The sequence below is a fragment of the Phocoena sinus genome, chromosome 8 (genome assembly GCF_008692025.1).
Source record: "Phocoena sinus isolate mPhoSin1 chromosome 8, mPhoSin1.pri, whole genome shotgun sequence".
Classification (NCBI taxonomy): Eukaryota; Metazoa; Chordata; class Mammalia; order Artiodactyla; family Phocoenidae; genus Phocoena; species Phocoena sinus.
The window spans coordinates 4,907,487-4,932,258 of record NC_045770.1 but is presented as its reverse complement, the minus strand read 5'-3'; the positions used below and the strand labels follow the sequence as shown (position 1 = coordinate 4,932,258).

The 24,772-nt window shown below is 37.8% G+C and overlaps 1 protein-coding gene across 2 annotated transcripts in view; it reads right to left on the bottom strand.

Moving 5' to 3' along the window:
- The window catches only part of ARHGAP32 (Rho GTPase activating protein 32), a 271,983-nt gene that overhangs the window by 198,813 nt on the left and 48,398 nt on the right, over positions 1-24,772 (bottom strand). The window lies entirely within an intron of this gene.

Genomic DNA, 24,772 nt, shown 5'->3' with positions numbered 1-24,772 from the left:
AGGGGGGAGAGAGAGAGAGGGAGGGAGAGAAGGAGGAAGGGAGGAAGAGAGGGAGGGAGGGAGGGAGGGAGGAAGGGAGGGAGGAAGGGAGGGAGGGAGGGAGGTTGTGGGGGAGAGAGAGATAAAGGGCAGGCAGGAGGGAGGCAGAGAGGGAGGTAGAGAGAGGGAGAAAGAGAGAGAGGGAGGGAGGGAGGGAGAGAGGGAGAGAGGGAGAGAGGGAGAGAGGGAGAGAGGGAGAGAGGGAGGGAGGGAGGGAGGGAGGAGAAAACAAGTATCTAGTACAACCTCTATGTACAAGAGCTAGAGTGGCAGAGTTTGACATGTGATTAATTTATGCAAACTCAACAATACCTATTCAGCACTGGGTTTGATTCCAAGTAATTTAAAGACATGCATTTTTAATACAACAGAGCTTCTTAAAAAATCTGACAATATATTTCACTTGGTGCTGAATTAAAAGAAAAATAGCAAACTTGTTTCATTGCTGGGAAAAAACTATAATGAATTTAGTGATGACAATATGTTTTTATTCTGCTCTTTATAGCAAATTTAAAGGGTTTTCAAGGATACTTTTTTTTTTTTGCGGTACGCGGGCCTCTCACCGTTGTGGCCTCTCCCGCTGCGGAGCACAGGCTCCGGACGCGCAGGCTCAGCGGCCATGGCTCACGGGCCCAGCCGCTCCACGGCACGTGGGATCTTCCCAGACCAGGGCACGAACCCGTGTCCCCTGGATCGGCAGGCGGACTCTCAACGACTGCACCACCAGGGAAGCCCTATATACTGATTTTTAAAATCAATATGAAAGGCTTTTTAAAAATTAGTCATCCCTGGGCTTCCCTGGTGGCAAAGTGGTTAAGAATCCCCCTGCCAATGCAATGCAGGGGACACAGGTTTGAGCCCTGGTCCGGGAAGATCCCACATGCTGTGGAGCAACTAAGCCAATGAGCCACACCTACTGAGCCTGCACTCTAGAGCCCGTGAGCCACAACTACTGAGCCCACGTGCACACCTAGAGCCCGTGCTCTGCAACAAGAGAAGCCACCGCAATGGGAGCCCGCGCACCACAACGAAGAGTAGCCCACCCACCCCCCCTGCTCGCCGCAACTAGAGAAAGCCCGCGCACAGTAACGAAGACCCAACGCAGCCATAAATAAATAAATAAAATTAGTCATCCTTCTGTATCCTTGAGGGATCAGTTCCAGGACCCCCCAGGGATGCCAAATTCCAAGGATGCTCAAGTCCCTTATATAAAATGGAGTATCTGCATATAACATATATAACCCATTTACTTTAAATCATCTGTAGATTACTTATAATAACAAGTGCTATGTAAATAGTTGTAAATACAATGTAAATGCTATGTAAATAGTTGCAACAAATCCAAGTTTTGCTTTTTGGAACTTTCTGTAACTTTTTTTCTTGAATATTTTTGATCTGCCGTTGGTTGAATCCACCGATGCCAAGCCCGCAGATACAAAGGGATGACTACTTCCCTTTATCAACTCCACTCAAATCATATCTGAAAATTACTTCCCTGAACTCACCAATTTTTTCACATCGCCATGACTACGTTTGTACTGCTTGGCCCCTTTCCTTTCAATAGGCTTTCACTCACTCACTTGGTAAACAATGACTCATCCCTCAAGCAACACTTTCCTCTTGAAGTCCTTCTTGCCACTGATTATCACTGTTTTATTCTGGTTAATGATAATATTTCCGGTGCTGGCTCAGTAATCATGATGCTGGCTTTTGGATACAGACACATACACACACATACACACACACACACACACACACACACACACAGATTTAATCATTTTGGAGCAAAGAGCCATCTATATTCCTTTTATCCTTTAACAAATATTTTTTCAAAATCTACATAAGTGATGAAATCAGACTTTTGATTTGATTTGTTCATATGGTGATTTACAAAAGGAACTATCTTCGCATTCCTGGGGTTAGTAAATAATCATATCTGACCATGGTGTATTACTCCTTAATGAGCTTTGATTCTGCTAATATTTATAGGATTTTTACACTGATATTCATTTGTGAGATTGATCAAGTTTCCAATGTACAATCTTTGCCAAGTTTTGCTAGCATCTTTTAAAATTTTTGAAACTGTTCCTTCTTTTTCTTTTCTCTCCACCAGTTTAAACGGCACTGGTATTATCTAGTTCATAAAGCTATGGTAGATTTCCCCTCCAGTGTCACCCAAGTCTGGTAGATTAGGATGCGAAAAAGGAAGGTTTCTCTTTAACAAGTTTTTCTCTTTCTTCTATGGTAATTGCTCTGCTTCCATTTTCTCTATCTTCTACGGTAAGCTTGGTTGTTATAACAACTTTCCTAGAAAAATCATCCAGTTCATTCAGTTTCTCATATTTGTTTCATCAGAGTTGAGCAAATCCAATGATTCTTTAAATTCCTTCTGTACCTATGTTCATTTCCAAATGAAACTTAACAGATTAGTTATTTCATTGTTTTCTAAAACAAAACCGTTCTTCAATTTCTCTAAATAGATCTATCACCTTACTGAAAATGTTATGTAACTTTTCAGTGCCTCGGTTTATCAATAAAAGTTCCTGTTTCATAAGGTTATTGTGAGAAGTAAATGAGCTCATATATGCAAATTGCCTAGAACACACCCTGGCACTCAATGCATTCTGTTATGTATTCATTTCTGCTTTCATCTTTGAATTCATTTTCAACTGCTGCTGGAACAAATCACCCCAAACTTAGTAGCTTAACACAACATAAATGTACTATCTTAAAGTTCAGGAGATCAGAAGTCCAAAAGCAGTCTCGCTGGGCTAAAGTCCAAGTGTCAGCAGGACTGGTCCCCTTGGGAGAGAGGAGAATCTGTTCCTCGCCTTTTACAGCTTCTAGACGCCACTTGTACTCCTTGGCTCACGGCCCTTCCACACATCACTCCAACCTTTTGCTCCCGTCATCACCTCTGCTACTCACAATGATTCTCCTGCTTCTCACTTTTAAGGACCCCTTGGGCTACCCAGATATCCAAGATAATCTCCCCATGCGAAAGTTCTTAATTTAATCACATCTCAAAGTCCCTTTTGCCGATGTGTGGTAATCTGGTATGAGTCCCAAAGACTTGTCCATGTCCCAATGCCTAGAAAAAGGATTTTTGCAGATATGATTAAGGATCTTGAGATAATTAAATAACCCTGGATTACCTAGGTGGTCCCTAAATGCCATCACAAGTATCCTTATAAGAAAGAGGCAATGGGAGATTAGACACACAGAAGAGGGAAAAGTGATGTGAAGACAGCGGCAGAGACTGGAGTGAAGCACACAAGCACAGTAATCCTAGCAGCCACCAGAAGCAAGAAAAAGTGAGCAACCAATTCTCCCCTGCAGCCTCTGGAGGAAGCATGGCTCTGCCAACACCTTGATTTCAGCCTTCTGGCCTCCGAAACTGAGAGAACAGCTTTACATTGTTTTAGCTACCAGGTTGGTGGTAATTTGTTGGAGCAGCCATGCTAAACTAATTCACCATGTAAAGCAACACATTCACAGTTCTGGGGTTTGGACAGGGGCATATGTAAGAGGCCATTATTCATGCCCACCAGTCTTTATTCATTTCTTCCTTTGCTCTCTTTGGATTTCTTTTATGATGTTTTCTCTCTCCTTGAGTTAGATGGATAATTCATTAATTCTTTCTTGCTTATTATATGCATATTTGAGACAAATAATCTTCCTACACAAGCATACCTTGGATATATTATGGGTCTGTTCCAGACCACTGCAATAAAGCAAATATCTTAAGTCACATGAATTTTTTGGTTTCCTGGTACATATACAAGTTATGTTTACACTACACTGCAGTCTATTAAATGTGCAATAGCATTATGTTTAAAAAAGCAATGCACATACCTTAATTTTAAAATATCTTATTGCTAAATAACGCTAACCATCATCTGAAAACACAGGGTTGCCACAAACCTTCAATTTGTAAAAATGCAGTATCTGCAAAGCACAATAAAGTGAAGTGCAATAAAATGAGAATATGGTTTTAGCTAGATCCCATAGGTTCTAATACATTTTGTCTAATATATTTTGTCATTTTCTACATTTTAAAATTTCCTCTTTGATCCAAAAATTATTTACAGAGTTTTAATTTCCAGGTGACGGTAGCATGTAGACTCTTTATTAGGAAGTAGCAGAGGGATCAACACCTGTGGTGAGGAGAAGCAACACTCAGCAAAGAGAGGAGCTGGCCTGCACTGCAGACCTAATGACAGTCAACGCCAATCCCACTGGGAGCACTGACATGGCCCCCAAAACTGAGGAGGGGCAAGAGGGCCCTTTATATCCTATATCAACCAGTCTTTGGGCCACACTGGGAAGGGGTGCTAAATTCACAAACACACACCAGCTAGGTTCCAAATTCAGATTATGCTCTTTGAGAACTTGATGGCTGAATTTTCAAAATTCTTTTCACCTTTTAGTTGGGGCATTAGTTCAAATAGAAATAGCTTTATTTTGAAAGCTGTACTTTTATCCTACCAGAAAATGCAAATTTCAGTTATGTGTACATAAGGAATACATATACAAAAATTGTTTTCTCGTACTTTCTCCACGACGTTTCGGTAGTTATAATTATCAAATATAAAAATGGTTAAAGATTTACAAACAAAGCATATCTTTTCCTTCTGCTCCTATTGTTTTATTGAGTTCAGGCTGAGGAACCTTTCCTGTAACTTTTTTATTTTTCCTCTCCTCCAAGTGATACCCAAGAAAGCTTAAACCTGTTTTTCAGCTAAATGTTTCTAAGGCCTGTTACGCAAACTATGCTTTACTTAGGAAGCACAAGAGAGCAGAGAATTACAATCTCACACAAGTTCTTAGGCAGTCTCTCAGACTAGCTGGCCAAAATCTCTATTCTTCTGGCCCAGAAATATAATTTCTACAGTAATTTTCAAACTTTTCTAATATTTTGATAATTTCAAAAACATTAACATTATTTGTAAAGATAATTACTAAGACTTGCCTCAAACTTTCTCAGGTCAGACCACAACTTTATTTTTCTGCCATACAATTATTAATACTCTTTCTCCCAGACTGAAAATGGAAGATAAAGACGTGCTCCTACTTGCAAATAAAAAGTATCTAAAACCCAGAGATTAGTGCTATTCACATTAACTACCGTCCACACATACACAGTGCTCATTCTCAATCCCACACAGTTTAGTCCTCCTCAAACAGAGGGATCCATAACCACTTTGTCATGAAAAAAACAAATCCTGGCAATCCCATTTCCAAACACATCTCTTTTTTCTAAAGCTCACAGACAAACAATGAGAAGGAATTATACTCTGGGTAAATGGGGGTTTTAATATGACAGCACTTGCATAAATTGCTTAAGAAAGCTGGATCAGGCAGAGCAGGTCATTTAACAACGAATATGCTTTTGCTTTAACTGGAACATTCTCTAGAATGAATTAACTTTTTTAAAACCAGAGTATCATCAACTGAAATACTGTGGCTTAAGTCCCTATAATATGTTCATTCACCATTTGGAGCGTCCAGGAAAGCAAAGAATAGACAAAAGGAAAAAAGATTTTAAAACTGGAGGTGAATTTTAAGGCAAAAGAAAGGATTTGTATATGGCAAAGGACTTGGAGTAAAAGAGACTGTGACTAACAACAAAGACATGTGAATAAGCTTTGGGAGCAAGAGGGAAAGGAAGAAATTATTTTAGCCCTAGTGCAACAATACAACGGAAAACCAAAGGTCACCTTTCACTTCTGGACAAAACGAAAAATGCCACTTTTATCAGGGGGTTATTAACTCAAAAAATGTAGACAGCTTGCTGAACAGGGAAGCCCAAATGTTACTCTTACTACTTATCTTATGCCCAATAAAGGCTTTAAATTGAGTGCTACAGCAGAATGCTGGAGGGTCATTTTCAAAAGCAGGTATGCGGCAAAAGCTGCAGTAAAGTTACTCTCCAGTCCAAATGAGCCTACTGCATACTGCGAACATTCAATTAAAATGGAATTGTGAATTATGGCCAAAACACAGCCCTGCCAACGTCTTTCATACACACTCCTTTTTAATGCAAACAGCACAAATGTCATCAACTTCTCCAACAGCTGCATGTTTTTTTAATAATCAATATAAACAGAAATCACTTCAGCAACCTAGATTAAAAAAACAAGCTGTCCCAACACAGAAAAGGTGAGAGGAGAACACACACTTAAATGTCTGCCTTGCCAGAGTCAGGTTTTCCCAACATGAAGGGATGTCAATTCCTCAGTAAACATATGTCCTCTGACTGGGATCCAGCCTGGCTTCACTCAACGGATGGTGACCCACCTGCATCACGATCACCTGCAAGGCCATTATAAAGGCAGATTTCCAGGATCAACCCTGCAACGATTCCGTTAGCACGACTCAAAACTCTGCATTGTTAACAACCTCTAGGCAATCCCTTCACAAGTTAAAGCCTGGTCATTGTTTTGGTGCAGAATCCATAATGGTAATAATACCTCTGCTCCAAGTTATATCTATTCATTTCTACAAACTATTTAACAAATAGAATTGAACCAACTGGTACAACAGTTCTCAAACTTAACGATACATTAGAATTATCCAAGGAGCTTTTTTAATACTTTCCAAAGCCTGAGGCCCATCAACTAAATCAAATTCTCTAAGGATAAGGTGAGGGCATCAGTATTTAATAGAAGTTTCCTAGGTAATTCTGATGTGAGGCCATGTTTAAAAATCACTGACTCAGATGATGCTATACATTCTGATTGGGGAAAAAAGGTGTACAGAAATTAAAAATGAAAAAATAACTTCTAGAAACTGAGAACACTGACGTTTCAGACACATCCATTAGCAAGAGTCTAGTGCAATGGTGAGTTTCCCTATACAAATAATGTAAGTGACATACATATTAAATTTCTTAATAGCCTAGTAATAAAACTTTTTAAAACAGGTAAAATTAATTTTCATAATATATTTTATTTACTCTAATATATCTAAGCCATTATTAGTTCAACATGTGTTCAATATTTAAAAATTAATGATCTATTTTACATTCTTTCATCATACTAAGCCCTTGAAATCCCATATGAATTTTCCACTTACAGTACATATGTCAATTCAGAACAGCCATATCCCAAGAGCTCAATAACCACAAATGACTAGTGGCTATATTTTGAACAGAACAGACCCAGTATATTATTGAAGTTTAGCTACTCTGTACCTCTAGCTTGCTTAGCATGTTTGAATGTTTGAAAATTTCTCATTAGCCAACTATCTAAGCTTAGCTATTAATCTGTGGTATCAGCGGAATAGCAGATTGTTTATTTTTTGTTTGTTTGTTTTTTACATTTTCCTTTTACCCAGGCTGCCAGACAATCCATGACTGAGTGCTAAAGCACAGGAAGGACATGACAATTAGCCAAATATTCGCACTATAGGGAAAGAAAAGGTGGAAGGCTGAGTAACACCAGGAATGCTAATAGGAAAAGCAGAATTGATGATATTTTTCAATGTAATCTTGGCATAATTCAGAAACAAAATGAAAAAGATATCTGCTTACTTTTATGAATTCAGACTTTTTGCTGACATTTTTAAAAATCTGAAATAAAGATTTAAATATCTTTATTTTGAAACATTCATTTCAAAAACAGTGAAAGGAGTAAAAGCGGACAAAATGAAAAGTAAATTCAACTTTCCAAAAACAAGTTTCTATATGCCAGGATTCCACAAAGAACCAAAGAAAATTAAAGAACTAAGTAAACAAGGTCTACCATGCTCACCAGAACTGAAGTTTCAGGCAAAGAAAGAATCAGCTGGACACCTGCCCACACATATGCCACTTGAACCAAATCACACTGTGGTACTGTCTTGAAGTAAGTATAAAAAAAGCCAATACCAGAAATTTCTGTGTAGAAATAAAAAGACGCCAAGTCCATTTACTGGCCTTCATTTTGAATACTGGTGATGAGCTCACAGGCTCCATGGTGACGGTGAAGTAATAAAATGCCAACCAAGAAAACAGATGAACCAATTGCACTATTATCACTAACTGAAATTTTACATCCACAAGAAAAGTGGCAAACAGATGGCGGTGCCACCGTACTGGGGACTACAGCATCCACACCCTGCCCGTCACTGCAGAACTCTCAGAATTATATTAGAAGATGTGGCAAGAGATTCAAACTTTCGGAAGGCTCTAGTCCCTGCATTCAGATTACAAAAGCTCTACAACGGAATGGTTATGTATTAAAAACTTAGTAATTCAAACCAAAGAAAGTAAAAGAGAGGAACCCACATTTATTGAGGCTTAAATACCAGCCAAGATAGTTATACCAGTGAAAATGGTGAAAAAAGAACCTCTGAAAATTCTCTCCTGGTTTTTTTTTTTTGGCGGTACGCCGGCCTCTCACTGTTGTGGCCTCTCCCGTTGCAGAGCACAGGCTCCAGACGCGCAGGCTCAGCGGCCAAGGCCCACGGGCCCAGTCGCTCCGCGGCATGTGGGATCTTCCCAGACCGGGGCACGAACCCGTGTCCCCTGCATCGGCAGGTGGACTCTCAACCACTGCGCCACCAGGGGAGTCCCTCTCCTCAGTTTTTAAAAAATTCTGAAAATTAACCAAAAGCTTGCAGCAATCCAGGGAGCATTTTTTTTTCCAATAAAAATGACTGAATCTCAGTAGAAAGAGTGAGTTTTGTGTTGCTTTAACTTGACCTAATCCCACCCTTGCCTCGCATTTCCACGGTAGCCTTGAAAACCAACAACCTACAACCCATGAAAACCAGCAACCTGGCAGACACCTGAGGTTTGGAGCTGCCTGAAAGCTTCGTTCCCAAGGAATTCTCAATATAGGGACCTACCTGGTTCCTCCCTAGAATACTCCATTTGTACAGATATCTTTATTTCCTATGACTCAGGGACCAAGCTGAGGGTTGGAAGTCTGTAGAGGTTGCAAGGGCAACAAAAAGTAAGATATGGAGAGGCTCAGCAAGGTTTGGGGACACAGGAAAAGAATCACATAACTGAATCCCTTAAAATGAGTCAATTTTTAAAATTGTTACTTAAGGACTTTAATTATCACCTTAACTGGGGCAAAGTCTGAATATATATATTTATATATAGATATATAGATATATATATATATATATATATATATATATATATATATATATAACATGGCCAGATAGCAAGCAACAAACTTATGTCTAAGCTGCTAAATGAAAACACGCAGTTAACTGCTACTGAAGAACTGGAACGTCAGGTGGCACTCTTGTAAAAGAAATAATTATGGTAACAATGGTAACACAGGCTAAGAACATGAACCTCAAGTTTAACATTACACTACTTGGCCAATCCAGATTCTTTTATAAAACATAGTTCAAAAGAAACTACTTAATTTTTTTACAAATACACAATCCATACCTTTGAGGAAATGCTTCAGATGCTACCGGAAAAAGTCATTCTTTTTGGACCCGGACAAAGGTCAAGGCGCTTTCATCTTCACTGTCCCTAATCTCTCTCATGTAAATTTACAGTGAGGATGCAAGTAAAACATATAATGAATGATGCAACGGTACTCCATAACATATTTACTAGTTTGTTCGATTTACTTTTTTTTTTTTTAATCTGGTTACAAAACATCTTAAGGTAAAGCATTTTTGTTGGGATATAGCAGCAAAGCAAACAACTGTTCAGGTATTTTTGTCTTCTCCAGGCTAAATTTGTGACATCACGTTAAACTAGAATATGCTTGTTAAATGAAATTTCTCACAAGTAACATTTCACAACTTAGAGAACTGACAGTAAAACTTTTTTTAAAATAAGGCTGAAATATCTTTGGACTAAATGATTTCACATCAAATCAATTCAATGATTGGCTAACATTTAAAATGTAAAAATCTAACAATTAAGAGCCTAAAATTTCATATAGTATTCAATATATAAAATAACTTTTCAAAGTTATATAGCACATACTTTATGGTTCTTATACAAATATCTACTCTGTTTTGTTGATGTTGTTTTATGTTAAGAAATCCTGCCCTATTTTTTTTTTAACATCTTTATTGGAGTATAATTGCTTTACAATGTTGTGTTAGTTTCTGCTTTATAACAAAGTGAATCAGTTATACATATACATATATTCCCATATCTCTTCCCTCTTGCGTCCCCCTCCCTCCCACCCTCCCTATCCCACCCCTCTAGGTGGTCACAAAGCACCGAGCTGATCTCCCTGTGCCATGCGGCTGCTTCCCACTAGCTATCTATTTTACGTTTGGTAGTGTATATATGTCCATGCCACTCTCTCACTTTGTCCCAGCTTACCCTTCCCCCTCCCCATATCCTCAAGTCCATTCTCTAGTAGGTCTGTGTCTTTATTCCCATCTTACCCCTAGGTTCTTCATGACCTTTTCTTTTTTTCCTTAGATTCCATATATATGTGTTAGCATACGGTATTTGTTTTTCTCTTTCTGACTTACTTCACTCTGTATGACAGACTCTAGGTCCATCCACCTCACTACAAATAACTCAATTTCGTTTCTTTTTATGGCTGAGTAATACTGCCCTATTTTTGACAGCTATTAAACATGTGGCAAACAATTATGTTTTCTGATTACAGATGAAAGCTCAGTAGAGTAGCATTTTCTAATTAAGTTAAATACACTAACAAGCAAGTATTTCAAACTAAATGAAAACCACCTGGAGTGTCTTCACACTGTCAAATGTAAGCATGATACACTACCAGAAAATCAAATAACTTTCAATTTTAAAACCCAGGGAAATCCTGGTTCTGGTAATGGTATAATAGCTTATATTTTTCCACCACGTTGTCTATCTCCAACAGGTTAAGAGCTATCAACTGTGAACAAAATATAAGACAAGTACTTGAAAAGACAGAAGAAGAACATCTAATGAATGGATATAAACTCTGAAGGGCCATCCCATTTCAGAACCCCCTACAGAGTCAGCTACAGCCTTTCTAAAAATGCATCACAGCCCACCTTCTCCCTCTACCCATTTCTTCCTTCCCTTCTCTTCCCCCTTTTTCCTCAGCTGTCAATACCAATAATATACTAATAAACTTCCTTCACATCTCTCTCTGCCCCACAGAGTTTGCTTCCCAAAGGAACCCAACCTACAACAGCAACCAAACACCAGCAAAACTATCAGGGATTCAACCACTTAAACAACCACACTCATGGGTAAGGTCCACATATCTAAGTTCTTCCCAAGAGCACATCCCAGTTCCCACAGTGTGGGAGTAACCAAAATTCCAGCAGAAAGCCACAGTCTTATTTGCTGGAGGTGTCAAACGACAGAGTTTGGGGTCACCAAAGTGGGTGTAAATTTGAATGCAGAAATTCCAGAAAGGAGAGGGCTGCATAGGAAACCCATACTCTAAAAATAAGCTCACTTCAAATTCGTGGCTGACCCATTAACTCACATGTGCAAGAAAGACTCCATGGAGCCCACCGGAGAGCAAGAGCTGGAAGGCTGAAAGAGGCTGAGACAGTATCTCAGCTGCTGCCACCCCAGAGGAAACAGAACTTCAGCCAAGCCTAGAAACTGCTAGGTAAAAACCTCAGGCTTTACACTGAGGCTCTTTCCTGAAGAGTAAAGGCTATGCCCCAGGATTAAAGGGGTCCTCTTGAACTAGGGCAAAACGAGCCCACCCTGGTACACTACAAAACTAAGGTACCAAAGGTTCAATGTGATCACCCAGTAATTTTACTGCCTACTAAAACCAAACTGATAGAGAAAGAAAACAGAAAAGACAGACTCTCTACAACAATCATCCATAATGATTAGGATGCAACAAAAAATTACTAGGCCGTTGTAAAGAGAAAAATCTGTCAACAGAAACAAACCATGGAATGACCGAGATATTGGAATTAGCAGGTAGTTTAAATATAAACAGAGTAAACATTCTAATTAAAATACAGAGGTTGTCAGGCTGGATAAAAAAGCAAGGCCCAATTATATACTAGTGACAAGAAATACACCTTAAAAATAAAGACATAATGGGAAAGAATATAAAAAAGAATGTATATATGTGTTTAACTGAGTCACTTTGCTATACAGAAGAAATTAACACAACATTGTAAATCAACTATTCTTCAATAAAAAATAAAGACAGATAGGATGAGAATAAAAACATAAAAAGATAAACCATCAACATCATAAGCCCAAGAGAAGCTGGCTTGACTATATTAATATAATCACTTTTCAAGAAAAAGTGTATTAGCAGAGGTAAAATGGGACTTTTGCAAATAATATAAGAAAAGTCAACTCATCAGGAAAACTTAATCATAAATGTGTATGCTCCAAATAACAAAACTTCAAAATACATGCAGTAAACACCAATATGGGCATACCTCATTTTACTGCACTTCCCTGTATTGTGCTTTGCAGATACTGTGTTTTTAACAAATTGAAGGTTTGTGGCAACCCTGCATGGAGCAAGTGGATATATCGGAGCCATTTTTTCAACAGCATTATTTTTTAATGAAGGTTTGTACATTGTTTGTTTAGACATAATGCTATTAGACGCTTATAGACTACAGTTTAGTGTCAACATAAATTTTATATGCACTGGGAAACCAAAAACTTCATGTGACTCACTTTATGTAATATTTGCTTTATTATGGTGGTCTAGCGAACCCACAAAACCTGAGGTACGCCTGCAGAAATAAAGGGAAAAACAGATATCCATACCATAATTAGAAAATTTAACACCTCTCTTCCTCTCTAGAAAATCCTAGACAAAAAAATAGTAAGGATATAGAAAAACTGGATAATATACTATTAAATCAACTTGCTTTAATTGACATTAATAGAACACTACACTCAAACACAGAATACACATTCTTTCAAATGCATGTGGAACATAACACTGAGATGGAGCTATAGCTCCACAGCTATGCCGTGCTATAAACCAGCCAGCTCTAAACCAGCTGTGCTATAAACCAGCCCTCAAATTTCCAAAGATTTAGTTTACAGAGTAAAATTTCTGATAACATAATTAAATTAGAAATCAGTAATAAGATACCTGGAAAAGATTCAAATATTGATATTTGGAAATTAAGCAACATATATACACAGACAATGGGTCAAAGAAGATATTAAAAGGAAATTAAAAATACTTCATAATTTAACAATACAGAAAATATACTACATCAAAACTTGTAAAATCCAGTTAAAGCAGTGGTTAGAGGGAAATTTATAGCATTAAATGCTTAAATTAGAAAAGAAGATGAAACCAATCATCTAAATTGCCACTCATAACCTAGGAAGAAATAGGTAGAAAGAAATAATGCAGATAAGCAAAAATAAATGAGATAGAAAATGGAAAATCAGTAACTTAAAAAACCAAAAGATTAATAAATGTGAAAAGCATCTTGCTGAACTGATGTTAATACTTCAATAAAAAGTTTTAAAAACAAAAAAAATTACAAACTACATAGTACTGAATAAATGAATTTTTTTTCCTAATTCACTTGCAGATGCCCAGTAAAAATGTTAAGTGTGCTGGGTCTAAAAGCGGGCTTTCCAAGGTTGTCTACCTCCATCATAGGATCCAGAAGAGGCATTTCCAAGACAACAGGCCCTCGACAAAGAAGATATACAAGTGCCCAATAAGCACATAAAAAGGTACTCAATGCTCATTAGTCATGAAAGAAATAAAAATTAAAACCACAACGAGATACAACTGTACACCCACTAGATGGTTAAAACTGAAGAACTGACAAGACAAAAAGATGCAGGGCAGCATTTCTCAACATACAGGCACACCTCAGAGATACTGCGGGTTCAGTTCCAGACCACTGCAGTATAGTGAATTTCACAATAAAGCAAGTCACACAAACGTTTTTTGTTTCCTGTTGCATATAAAAGTTATGTTTGTGCTAAACTGCAGTTTACTGAGAGCACAATAGCATTATGTCTTTAAAAATGTAATTACTAATATTTGATCAATTTAATATCAATTTTGTTGCTAAAAAATGCTAACCATCATTTGAGCCTTCAGCAAGTCATAATCTTTTTGCAACAGCAACATCAAAGATCACTGATCACAGATCACCATAACAAAGAAGTCTGAAATATTGTGAGAATTACCAAAATATGACACAGAAGCACAAAGTGGGCAAATCCTGTTGGAAAACTGGTACCAGTAGACTTGCTTGATACAGGGTTGCCACAAACCTTCAATTTGAAAACACCCCATTATCTGTGAAGCACAATAAAGCAAAGCACCATAAAACAAGGTGTACCTGTATAGCTAAGAATCCCCAAAATCCTTTCAGGGGTCTGGCACGGTAAAACTATTTTCATAATAACTTATCACCTTGTCACTGTGTTGCATGATGGTATAAAAGCAGATAGATAAAAATACTGGTGTAACCATGAACAAAGGCAGTGTAATAAACTATAGCAAGCCATCGTATTTTTCACTAACATGCACTCACAATTCCAAAGAGCAAAATCTACTTTCATTTAAAATACATTTGAAGCAGCAAAAATTATTAATTGTATTCAACTGTGACCCTTGAATCGATGTATCTCTTTAATATTCTGTGTGATGACACATGGGAAGTACCCATAAAGTACTCCAGGCTTCAATACACAACAGACTGAGATGTCTGAGGAAATCACTCGAGTGACTGAAATAAGGGATGAACTAGTTCCATTTTCACTGAATGACATTTTTATTTGAAAGAAGAACCAATTACAGTTACTCAAACCATATTTGTCAGGAATTTTCTCAGAAATGAAGCAAGTCTCTCACTTCACGGAAAATAATTGTCAGTGTTTGTAGCAAATGATAAAATCTGAACTTTCAAGTTAGATTTTTGGAAAAATTTGTATCTGACACTGTGAGCTTGATAGCTTTTCTGATGAGATCAGTGATAATATTAATAAATGTTCTCACAAGGCCAAAATCAAGGTGTCAGCCAGGCTTGACTCTCAGTTGTCAGCTCTAAGAAGAATTTGCTCCCAAGCTCATCCAGGTTGTTGGTCAAATTCAGTTCCTTGCAGTTGCAGGACTGAAGTTCCTGCTTCCTTGCTGGCAGTCAGCCAAGGGTCACCCTCAGCTTCTAAAGGACACTCACATTTTTCCTCACCTGTGTGCCTTCTACCTCTGGGCCGGCACTGGCACACCTAATCCTTCTTTCCTTCAAATCTCTCTGACTTCCCCTCCTGTCACCAACCTGAGAAAACTCTCTTTTAAAGAAAGGGCCTATATCATTTCCATAACTTAAAGTCAACTGACTTGGACTTTAATTACATCTGTAAAAATCCCCTCACAACAGTACCTAGATCAGTGTTTGACAGAACAGCCAGGGGACAGGAACCCTGGGGGCTGTCTTTGGAATTCTGTCCACCAGTCTTCTCACGGGCTGCCCCCAGACAAGGACTGAGTGCCACAGGGATATAAAGGCAAGCCTGTCCCTGGGAACCATGTGGCTCCCCTGACAGGTAACTTCGGCTCAATGGTTCCCCACTGGCTTTGCCAAAACTCTGAAAACTATGCCACAGTCTGGGTCTTTTCCTACCCACCTTCCTTTACTTCTGTCTCCCTCACAGAGGTCAGATCTGCACAGATCTCTCCCAGCTGGAGGGATGGACTTGCTCTGGACTGGGCTATGAATTACTCAAATATATCCATTTATCAAAACAGAGAACTGTACACCTAAGACATGCATTTTACTATATAAAATTATACTTCAATCTAAAAAGATATATGCTAAATAAATAGCAATGCTACTAAAAAGAGTCCTTATCTTCTGAAGACAAGCATTGTGTATGAAAATAGTTACTGATGAAATGATACGACGGCAGAGACTTGCTTCTAAACAATCCTGGGTGGTGGGAGCAGCTTTGTGGATAAAGCAAAATTGGTCATATATTAAAAACTGTTGAAGCTAGGTGAGGTGTCCGTGGGACTTCATTGTATTTACTCTCTACTTCTGTACATATTTGAAAATGCCCATAATAAAAAGATATTTGAACTAACCTATTCTTGGCAGTGAATACAAAACAACAGGAATGCTAATACATAATTGGTCTGAGTACAAATGGGTACAACCCCTTTAGAGATCAATTTGTTTAAACCTTCTAAACCTAAGGCTACACACGCTCTTCAACCCAGCAACTCACTTTTAGGACACCATAACAAACTCACACACAAGTAAACGTTAAAGGCTGTTCCATGCAGCGGAGTCAGCAAAAAATCTGCAATAATCTAAATATCTCTGAGATAATGGATGAAGTAATCGTGGAATACACACAGTGAAAATATACACAATAGTTAAAATGAATTGTATCTTCATATAGCTGCATGACTATCAAAAAATGATGAGGGGGCTTCCCTGGTGGCACAGTGGTTAAGAATCCACCTGCCAGTGCAGGGGACACGGGTTCAAGCCTTGGTCCAGGAAGATCCCACATGCTGCAGAGCAACGAAGCCCAGGCGCCACAACTACTGAGCCTACACTCTAGAGCCTGCGAGCCACAACTACTGAGCCCGTGTGCCTAGAGCCCGTGTTCCACAACAAGAGAAGACACTGCAATAGAAGCCCATGCACCGCAAGGAAGAGTAGCTCCCGTTCACCCCAACTAGAGAAAGCCCGTGCACAGCAACGAAGACCCAACACGGTCAAAAATAAATAAATAAATAAATTTATTTTTAAAATGAGAAAAAAGCTGCAGAGTAACAAATATGATACTTGTTATATAGTTGTAATAGGTACCAAGAAATGGTACATATTATTTATGGCTAGATGTATGTACTTAATAGAAAGGGTATCATGAATGAGTATGATAGTGTACCAAATTCAGGTTAATGGTTACTTCTAGGTAAGAAGAAAGGAAAATAACATCAGGGATTCAACTATATATGTAATGTTTTATTTTTTTTTTTTAAAATATCAAGCAAGTTGGTAAAATATAAGGAATTAATGAAGCTGGTATGTTGGTTTATGTTTCTCTCTATTCTTTCCTGTTTGTTTAAAACATTTCAAAATTTTTGGAAAACACGAAACAAAAAACAATAAAGCTACTGCAAGAGTTCAAGAGAGTTTACTACTTGATAACTGACAAGTTATCTAACATTAAAGTTTTCAAATAAGATTTTCTTTTAAGAATCATTTTAATCAATTTCAAACATTACATACTATCTCAGAACTATAAACTATCTCACTTCAAAATACCCACAGTTAAATACTGATTTAAAAGAAGTCCTGCTGACAACACTAATAACACATATTACAAAATATAAATTATGAATAACTAAACCCAAAAATGTAGTCAAAGCATTGTACCGAATAATTTTAAGATTATAAAATACATATGTAAGATGAATAGCCTACTATATCTACATTATTCTTCTTAAAAATATATATCCAAAGTAAATATGGCAAAATGCAAAATTTTATTAAGTTTAGATGATGGGCACATAAGTGCTGTGATTCTCTGTACTTTATGTTTTGAAACCTTTTACGAAGTGGAGAAAAATAAATATAATTGAAATATCTGCAGAAAGAATGGTAAATATATAATATGTATATACATATATATACATATACAGCATTCTAGGAAATTCTTCCCAAAGATCTCCATACTAGCTGTTCAAAAAAGAAAAATATTTATTTTTAATCTTCTACCTGAACGAATCTGGCCACTTTTATACAAATTAAACCACCTCTCCAGAGTGGAATGGGGAGAACTACTCAGCATATGAACTTTATGCTTTATGAATTTTATGCTTCTTTAAAGGGGAGGCTCTGTCAGGATAACTGTGTTCTAGGAAAAACAAACAAACAAAACCCAAAGGTAGTTGTTTCTATCTTTGATTCCCCACTTGATCATTACCTTAGTTTTCTAGGTTTAAAGTAGGACTTCACAGGTTTTGATCACTGTAGTGGGTTGAACAGTGGTCCCCCAAAAGATATGCTCATGTCCTAATATTCACATGCAGTGAATGCTGCATCCTTTAGAAAAAAGACCTTTGAAGTTAAAGATCTTGAGATGAAATCATCCTGTATTTCCAGTGGGCCCTAAATCCTGTTGTAAGTATCCTTCTGAGACAGAAGAGGAGATTAAGACACAAAGGAGAAGACCACGTAAAGATGGAGGCAGTGACAAGAGTGATGTGGCCACAAGCCAAGGAAGCCTGGAGCTACCAAAACCTGGAAGAGCTAAAGGATCCTACAACCTGTGGAGGGAGTGTGGCCCTGTTGCCACCTTGATTTCAGACTTCTGCCCTCTAGAACCGTGAGGAAATAAATTTCTGCAGCTTTAAGCCACCAGGTTTGTGGTCATTTGTTACAGCAGCCACCAGACACCAATACAATCTCCCCTTCCAGACACTCCTCTACCAATTCAACAAGCTACCCAACATGGTACCTGCCATGACTTATCCTTGCTCTGTAGAATCTCAGTCCACATTTCCTGTGCCCCTCCCCGAGCTCTTGCTTGAGCCCCTACCCTTAGATGCTATATGTGTAGATATATATAACCTATTCTGAAACTTGCATCATCTGTAGCAAGAGTAGGTCTGTACCACTTTTGCTGTTATCAGCTGGAATTAAAGGACTGGTAAAGTGACGGGGCACCATGGACACAAATGCAGGTGTGTGGGTAAAAAGTACCATTGAACTTGGTCTTCAAATAAGAGAAAACCAGCCCTGGGTGGTGGTAATATAAAAAGAGAAGCAGGAATAAGTGATATTATTGGAGTACAGAGTCTCCAGTCACAAACAATTACAGAATTTCTGAGCATAAGTACAACATGATGTGATTTACAAAAACTAATCTGATTAAAATGTAAAGGCTACATTAAAAGATGTGTTTGAACCTAACATCAATTTATAAATCAGCTGTATCTTATCAATTCTAATTTCACAGAAACAAAAGTAATTGGATTCTGCAGAAATTCTGACAGTTAAGACTCAACTACTTTCCTCAGTCCAAGTCTCCAAGGCCTCAGGCTGTTCTGACCCAACCTACCATCCACAGTTTCAGGTTTGGATGTCATGGCCCTGATCCAAATGATGCAGCTTCTGCACATCCCTGCAAAGTAAGTGTGACAGCAAGAATGCAGAACAGGGGCTTCCCTGGTGGCGCAGTGGTTAAGAATCCGCCTGCCAATGCAGGGGATATGGGTTCGAGCCCTGGTCTGGGAAGATCCCACATGCCGCGGAGCAACTAAGCCCATGAGCCACAACTACTGAGACTGCGCTCTAGAGCCTGTGAGCCACAACTACTGAAGCCCGCGCGTCTAGAGCCCATGCTCCACAAGAAGAGAAGCCACCACAATGAGAAGCCCACACACCGGAACAAAGAGCAGCCCCCGCTCGATGCAACTAGAGAAAGCCTGGGCACAGCAACGAAGACCCAACACAGCCAAAAAGAAAAAAAAAAGAATGCAGAACAAAGAACAAGAAATGGCTGGTGGAACAAGGACAGATGTCCCCAGATAGAGGCCAGAAAAGGGACTGCAGTGATAGAAGTATACAGGAAAGGTCTGGAGCTAGACCCAGGAACCAGTTTTAACATCTGTGCAGCAAACATTTGCAACATCCCAGAAAACAGATTCAAGTGATGAGTGAAAATCAATTAACTCTACTAAAATCACGGAGTATGTTTAGAGCAGAGACAAAGCTTCTAAATTAATAACATACTGGTTTTAAAGACCATGTTTTAGAAATTAAAAGCTTATATCTCCCTAAAAATCCAAAACTAATTTATCAGCAAATACTGTCACTTAATCTGTAAGACATATCCTGAATCTCACTATTTCTCTCCTCTACACTGCTACCTAAGTCTAAGCCATCATCATCTTTCAACTGGACTAGCAGGTGCTTCTAATCCATCTCCCTTTTTCCATTCCTGCACATCATGATCTGGTATTCATTACCAAAATGGTAGTGAGAGTAATATTTTCAAAATATAAATAAGCGGGACTTCCCTGGTGGTCCAGTGGGTAAGACTCCACACTCCCAATGCAAGGGGTCCAGGTTTGATCCCTGGTCGGGGAACTAGATCCCGCATGCATTCCACAACTAAGAGTTCGCATGCCGCAACCAAGAAGTCTGCATGTCGCAACTAAAAGATCCAGCGTGCCACAACTAAGACCCGGAGCAGTCAAAATAAATATAATATGTATTTTTTTAATCTAAATAAGCTCATATCACTCATCTGTTTAAATTTCTAATGGCTCTTCACCGCCCTGTCATGCTCCGGCCCTGCTGACCTCTCACTTCCCTCCTGGTCCACTGCTTTCCAACCAGAGTAGCTTTTTTGCACCTGCTACATACCCTGTTCGTTCCTTCCCCAGTGCCTCTGCGCTCTCTACTCGTGGGGTCCCTGATTTGGACCCAGCTGCCTCCTCACCCAGGTCTCACCTCAAATGACCACCCCACCCCAGGCCTTCCATAACTAAAACAAACCCTCCTAATCACTTGCCATCACTCTTTGCTCCTAATGATCAGAAACTGGCGAAAGACCATCCATCGCCCAGCTCCTAACACTATCTATCCTTTGCATAAGACTGCACCAATTCTGAAATTATCTTCTTGTATTTATTTAACTAGAACATAATTCCCATGAGAGCAGGAACCCAATTTGTACGCACAACTCAGAAATAGGAACTTAATTGTTGCATGCAGTACAAGCACTTTGGTGAACAGTCTGGCATTACTTCCTGAAGTGGAACATTCACATATGCCTAGCAACTAATGTCCTAGGTACATACCTGAGGATTTCCTAATTTCCTAGCTATACACCTACCTAGTTTCTACACCTAAGAGAAACTCTTGCACAAGTACAACAGAAAACAAGTACAAAAATATTCTTAGAAGCACTGTTCACCATAACAAAATCTGGGAAACTACTCAAATGTCCACAAACAGAAAACTGGATAAATAAATTGTAGTCATAATCATAGAATGAGATATACATACATTATAAGATGGATACATTTTAGTGACAATAATATAGATGAATTTTAGCAGTGGAAGAAATTCTAGAGATCAGACAGAGCATCATAATCTTTTTATAAAATTTAAAACTAGTTTTTTAAAAATAAAATATTCTTAGGAATATATAGATGCAATAAAACTATATTAAAAGGAAAGCAAGAGAATGAATATAGGAACCACTGCCTAAACTGTTTACAACTAGGGCTTTATTGTTATTATTATTACAAAACAATATAAAGAAAGTAAAGTAAAAAAGATATAGTCAGTTCATTATTTTGGGCTTGCCCACAGTTCCAATTCAATGGAAGTAAAAACCCAGACCTCTGGCTCTATGACACAAGGTTCTCCCAGTGGATGCTTGAATGTTGCCTGGGGCTGTTCAAGTTTTTTTTAAGCCCTTTCTATAGAATGCTATCATTTATGTACAGACATGAATGAAAGCAGATTTTAAAAGTCCTTAAACGAACTCTTTAACAATCAAAAACTAGCTGAGGACCACCCTTCCTCACCTAGCTCCCAGTAGTCTTTATTCTTTTCATAACTCCGAAACATTTCTGCCTGAAAATATGAAACAAATGATTTTCAACACTAAAATATTTATGGAGTCAAGACAATAAGGCAACAATCTGAAAGTATAACAACAGGCACTGGTTAAAAAAAATGGGATACAGCCATTCAAGAAAATACCAGGCAGTCCTAAGAAAAGAACCATGAGGGAGACACTTTACATAATGATACAGAATTATGTAAAAAAAAAAAAAATGTTTTCAAGGTACAGAACAATACATACAGTAGGTTAGAATTTCTGCTTAAAGGAGGGAAAAGAAAAACATATACATGTAAAATAACTATACTCATACTTGCAGATGCTTAAAATATCTGTAGATGGAGACACAAGGAGTGAATATTATAAACTCTGTTATTTCCTTTGAATTTTGAACATCTGAATGTACTATTCAAAAAATAAATTCTAAAATTTTAAAATCATAGAAGAAGACTATAATGGAAAACAAATACATTCTGAAGAGCACTGGCATTTTTCAAAGAGAAACTACTCCAAGATAGCTATTCTGATCTTAACTGTGTACACTTGCAATCCGGATGATGAAAATACCATTCACAGAGAGTGCACTGTTCAGTGGTTCTGACAGATCTTATTTGAAGGTTTTTTAACAACTCTTTTCATGTTCTGAATGCTATATATCTTTTTTTTAATATTTACTAATTTATTTGGCTGCACCGGGTCTCAGCTGAGGCATGCGGGGTCTAGTTCCCTGACCAGGGATCAAACCAGGGATCCCAGTCCAGGCCCCCGGCACTGGGAACGCAGAGTCTTAGCCACTGGGCCACCGGGGAAGTTCCCTGAATGCTAGTTATCTTACCTACATATAAATAAGATTGGCTTATTTACATTTTCTTCTGCTTGAAAAAGATTTATATCTATTATTACCAAAAGTGTAGCAACAACCAGTATCGATTCATGTCCATCTTTTGAATCACTAGTAAGATAGTTCACCTTTCTAACTGGAAATTAAAAACTGGCCTTACTTGCTTTTTTGATAAGAATTGTGGGGGTTTTCTTTAGTGTTAGATAAGAGTATTTTTATCTAAAATGACCTGCCTGTACACCCAACCACAGACTTCAAAAGTGAAATGGTGACTGTACTTCCTCGTGTGGGACATTTCAAACTAATAAATTTTAAAACAGATAATTAAATCAAAAACCTACCATCTTCACATTACTTTTCAAAATGGAAGTACTATAACAAGTGCCAAGGAATACAAAAAGTTAAAACGGCACATCTTCAGGGGAGGGGTAATTTTAAACATTGTTATATTTATATAAATTTAAATACATTATGGTGTGGGCATTGTAAAAGTCATGTGGATTCTTAGGACAGATATGAAATTTCAAAGACATTTAGAGCTACTTAACTCACATCTGACATCAGCTATACCTCGACAGAGTGTTTGTGACTTACTAACCTACCATCGCTGGTTTTATTCCAGTTCAGTAAAAATGTATACAAATAATAAAATAGGGTTCTACTTACAAGATCCTTATTCTTTTTTGTTTTCCCAGAAATTTTCATTGAATTTGAAAGCAGCTAAGATAACAGATCAACTAAAATGGCTAGTGTATTTCAAAATATTCCTGATTTTGGTTATCAGTTCTTGCTAGGTTTGAATTACCACTAAATGGTGATGACATATTTATTTATTGTACTTGACAGTACAGTGTATGTAATATTCAGCAGGTATTAATGCACAAATTGAAAATAATAATATAACCTTTTGCTGATTTGCTATAATGGGCAAGGTTTCCATGCTTACTACCTGAGGTTCCTTTAAAGATGACACGTTTGAGTCCAGCCTTTTCATGCCGCTGCCTGGTGAATAACTGCTGACATTCACACACAACGTGTGAGTTGCTATGTAGAATAGGTGACCACTGGTGACCGATCACCTTTATATTTGTATATGCAGACATCAAATAAAAGAATGATAAATCATTTCACACAGATAAAGCAGGCATGTTGCAGTTGCAACCTGTTTTTTAGCCAAGTTTTGTCGAATGACTTCCTCCAAGCAAACACTGGTTGCTCCCTGCTGGACTGCTTTCCCTGCTACTACTCTCCAGTTCTCTATATTTTTGTAGAAGACTATAGCTCAAACGGTACTTCTGTTGCAGTAGCCTCCAGCAGTATACCCCGTGTACAGTACCTGAAAGAGCAAACTATCAGAAGAACCCAGTATTTGCATTTACATTTGCACAAATCTTAATGACAATTGCAAAATTCCTACACAGTACATTCAGCTTATTCTAAGGCAACTTTCAAGTTAACTGCCTAATTCCTGAGTGTCTATTCCATTTTCTCACCCACTGACTCTAATTAACCATATATTTTTATATTTCTCTACACAGCTGGAGAGGAGAGGAGGGTAGCATATGAAGACTCAGAGCGAGTTTCTAAGTCAAATATATTCTATAGGTAATGACCAGAATATTGCCATAACTGTTATAACAAATGAACTGTATATAACTGGATTTTTTTAAATCAGTCATTACTGCAGCACTGTTTTTATAAGTCTATTAGGTACATCTTATTGCCTTCTTAATTCATATTCAGAGGACTCAGGAAAAATAATGTTTTTCTTATTGCTGCCTATAGGTTCATTAAAATCCGTATTTCATGGAATGAAGCTAATTATCTCACTTGAGAGATGGAAGGCTAAAAAAGCATCTAAGGAATAAAACTACACCACAAAATGTTAACCATAAAAAGCTTGTAGAAGCATCAAAAGATTATCTAATAAAGCTGGAATCTGCTACTTGAAAACTTCAATACGTAATTTTATTTTACTGAGCCATACTGTGCACTGGTCCTACACTAACATCAATGAGATGACCATAGTATAATTTTATTTTTTTTTTAAGGATTTAATCCAGTATTTATTCCACACTCATGATCCTTCTCTGTAATCAGAATACAAGTCATAAGAATAATCTATCAAATAATTTGCTGATAATCTTAAATAATGCAGCATAGCATTACTTTAAATACTTCTCTGTTCTAGATTAAGTTTAAAACCTCAAACAGCAATCTTCATTATCAATAAAAAAAAGCTTTCAATTTAAAAAAGGACACTATATCAAGCTGTTTCATAATTTAAGTTTTCCATTTATAAAAATGCTTTGGAAGCTTGAGGCTTACATCTATTTCTCTATCCATCTGCCCCACCCTCTCCTAATTTCACGTTAGTATAGGGCTGCTGCAAG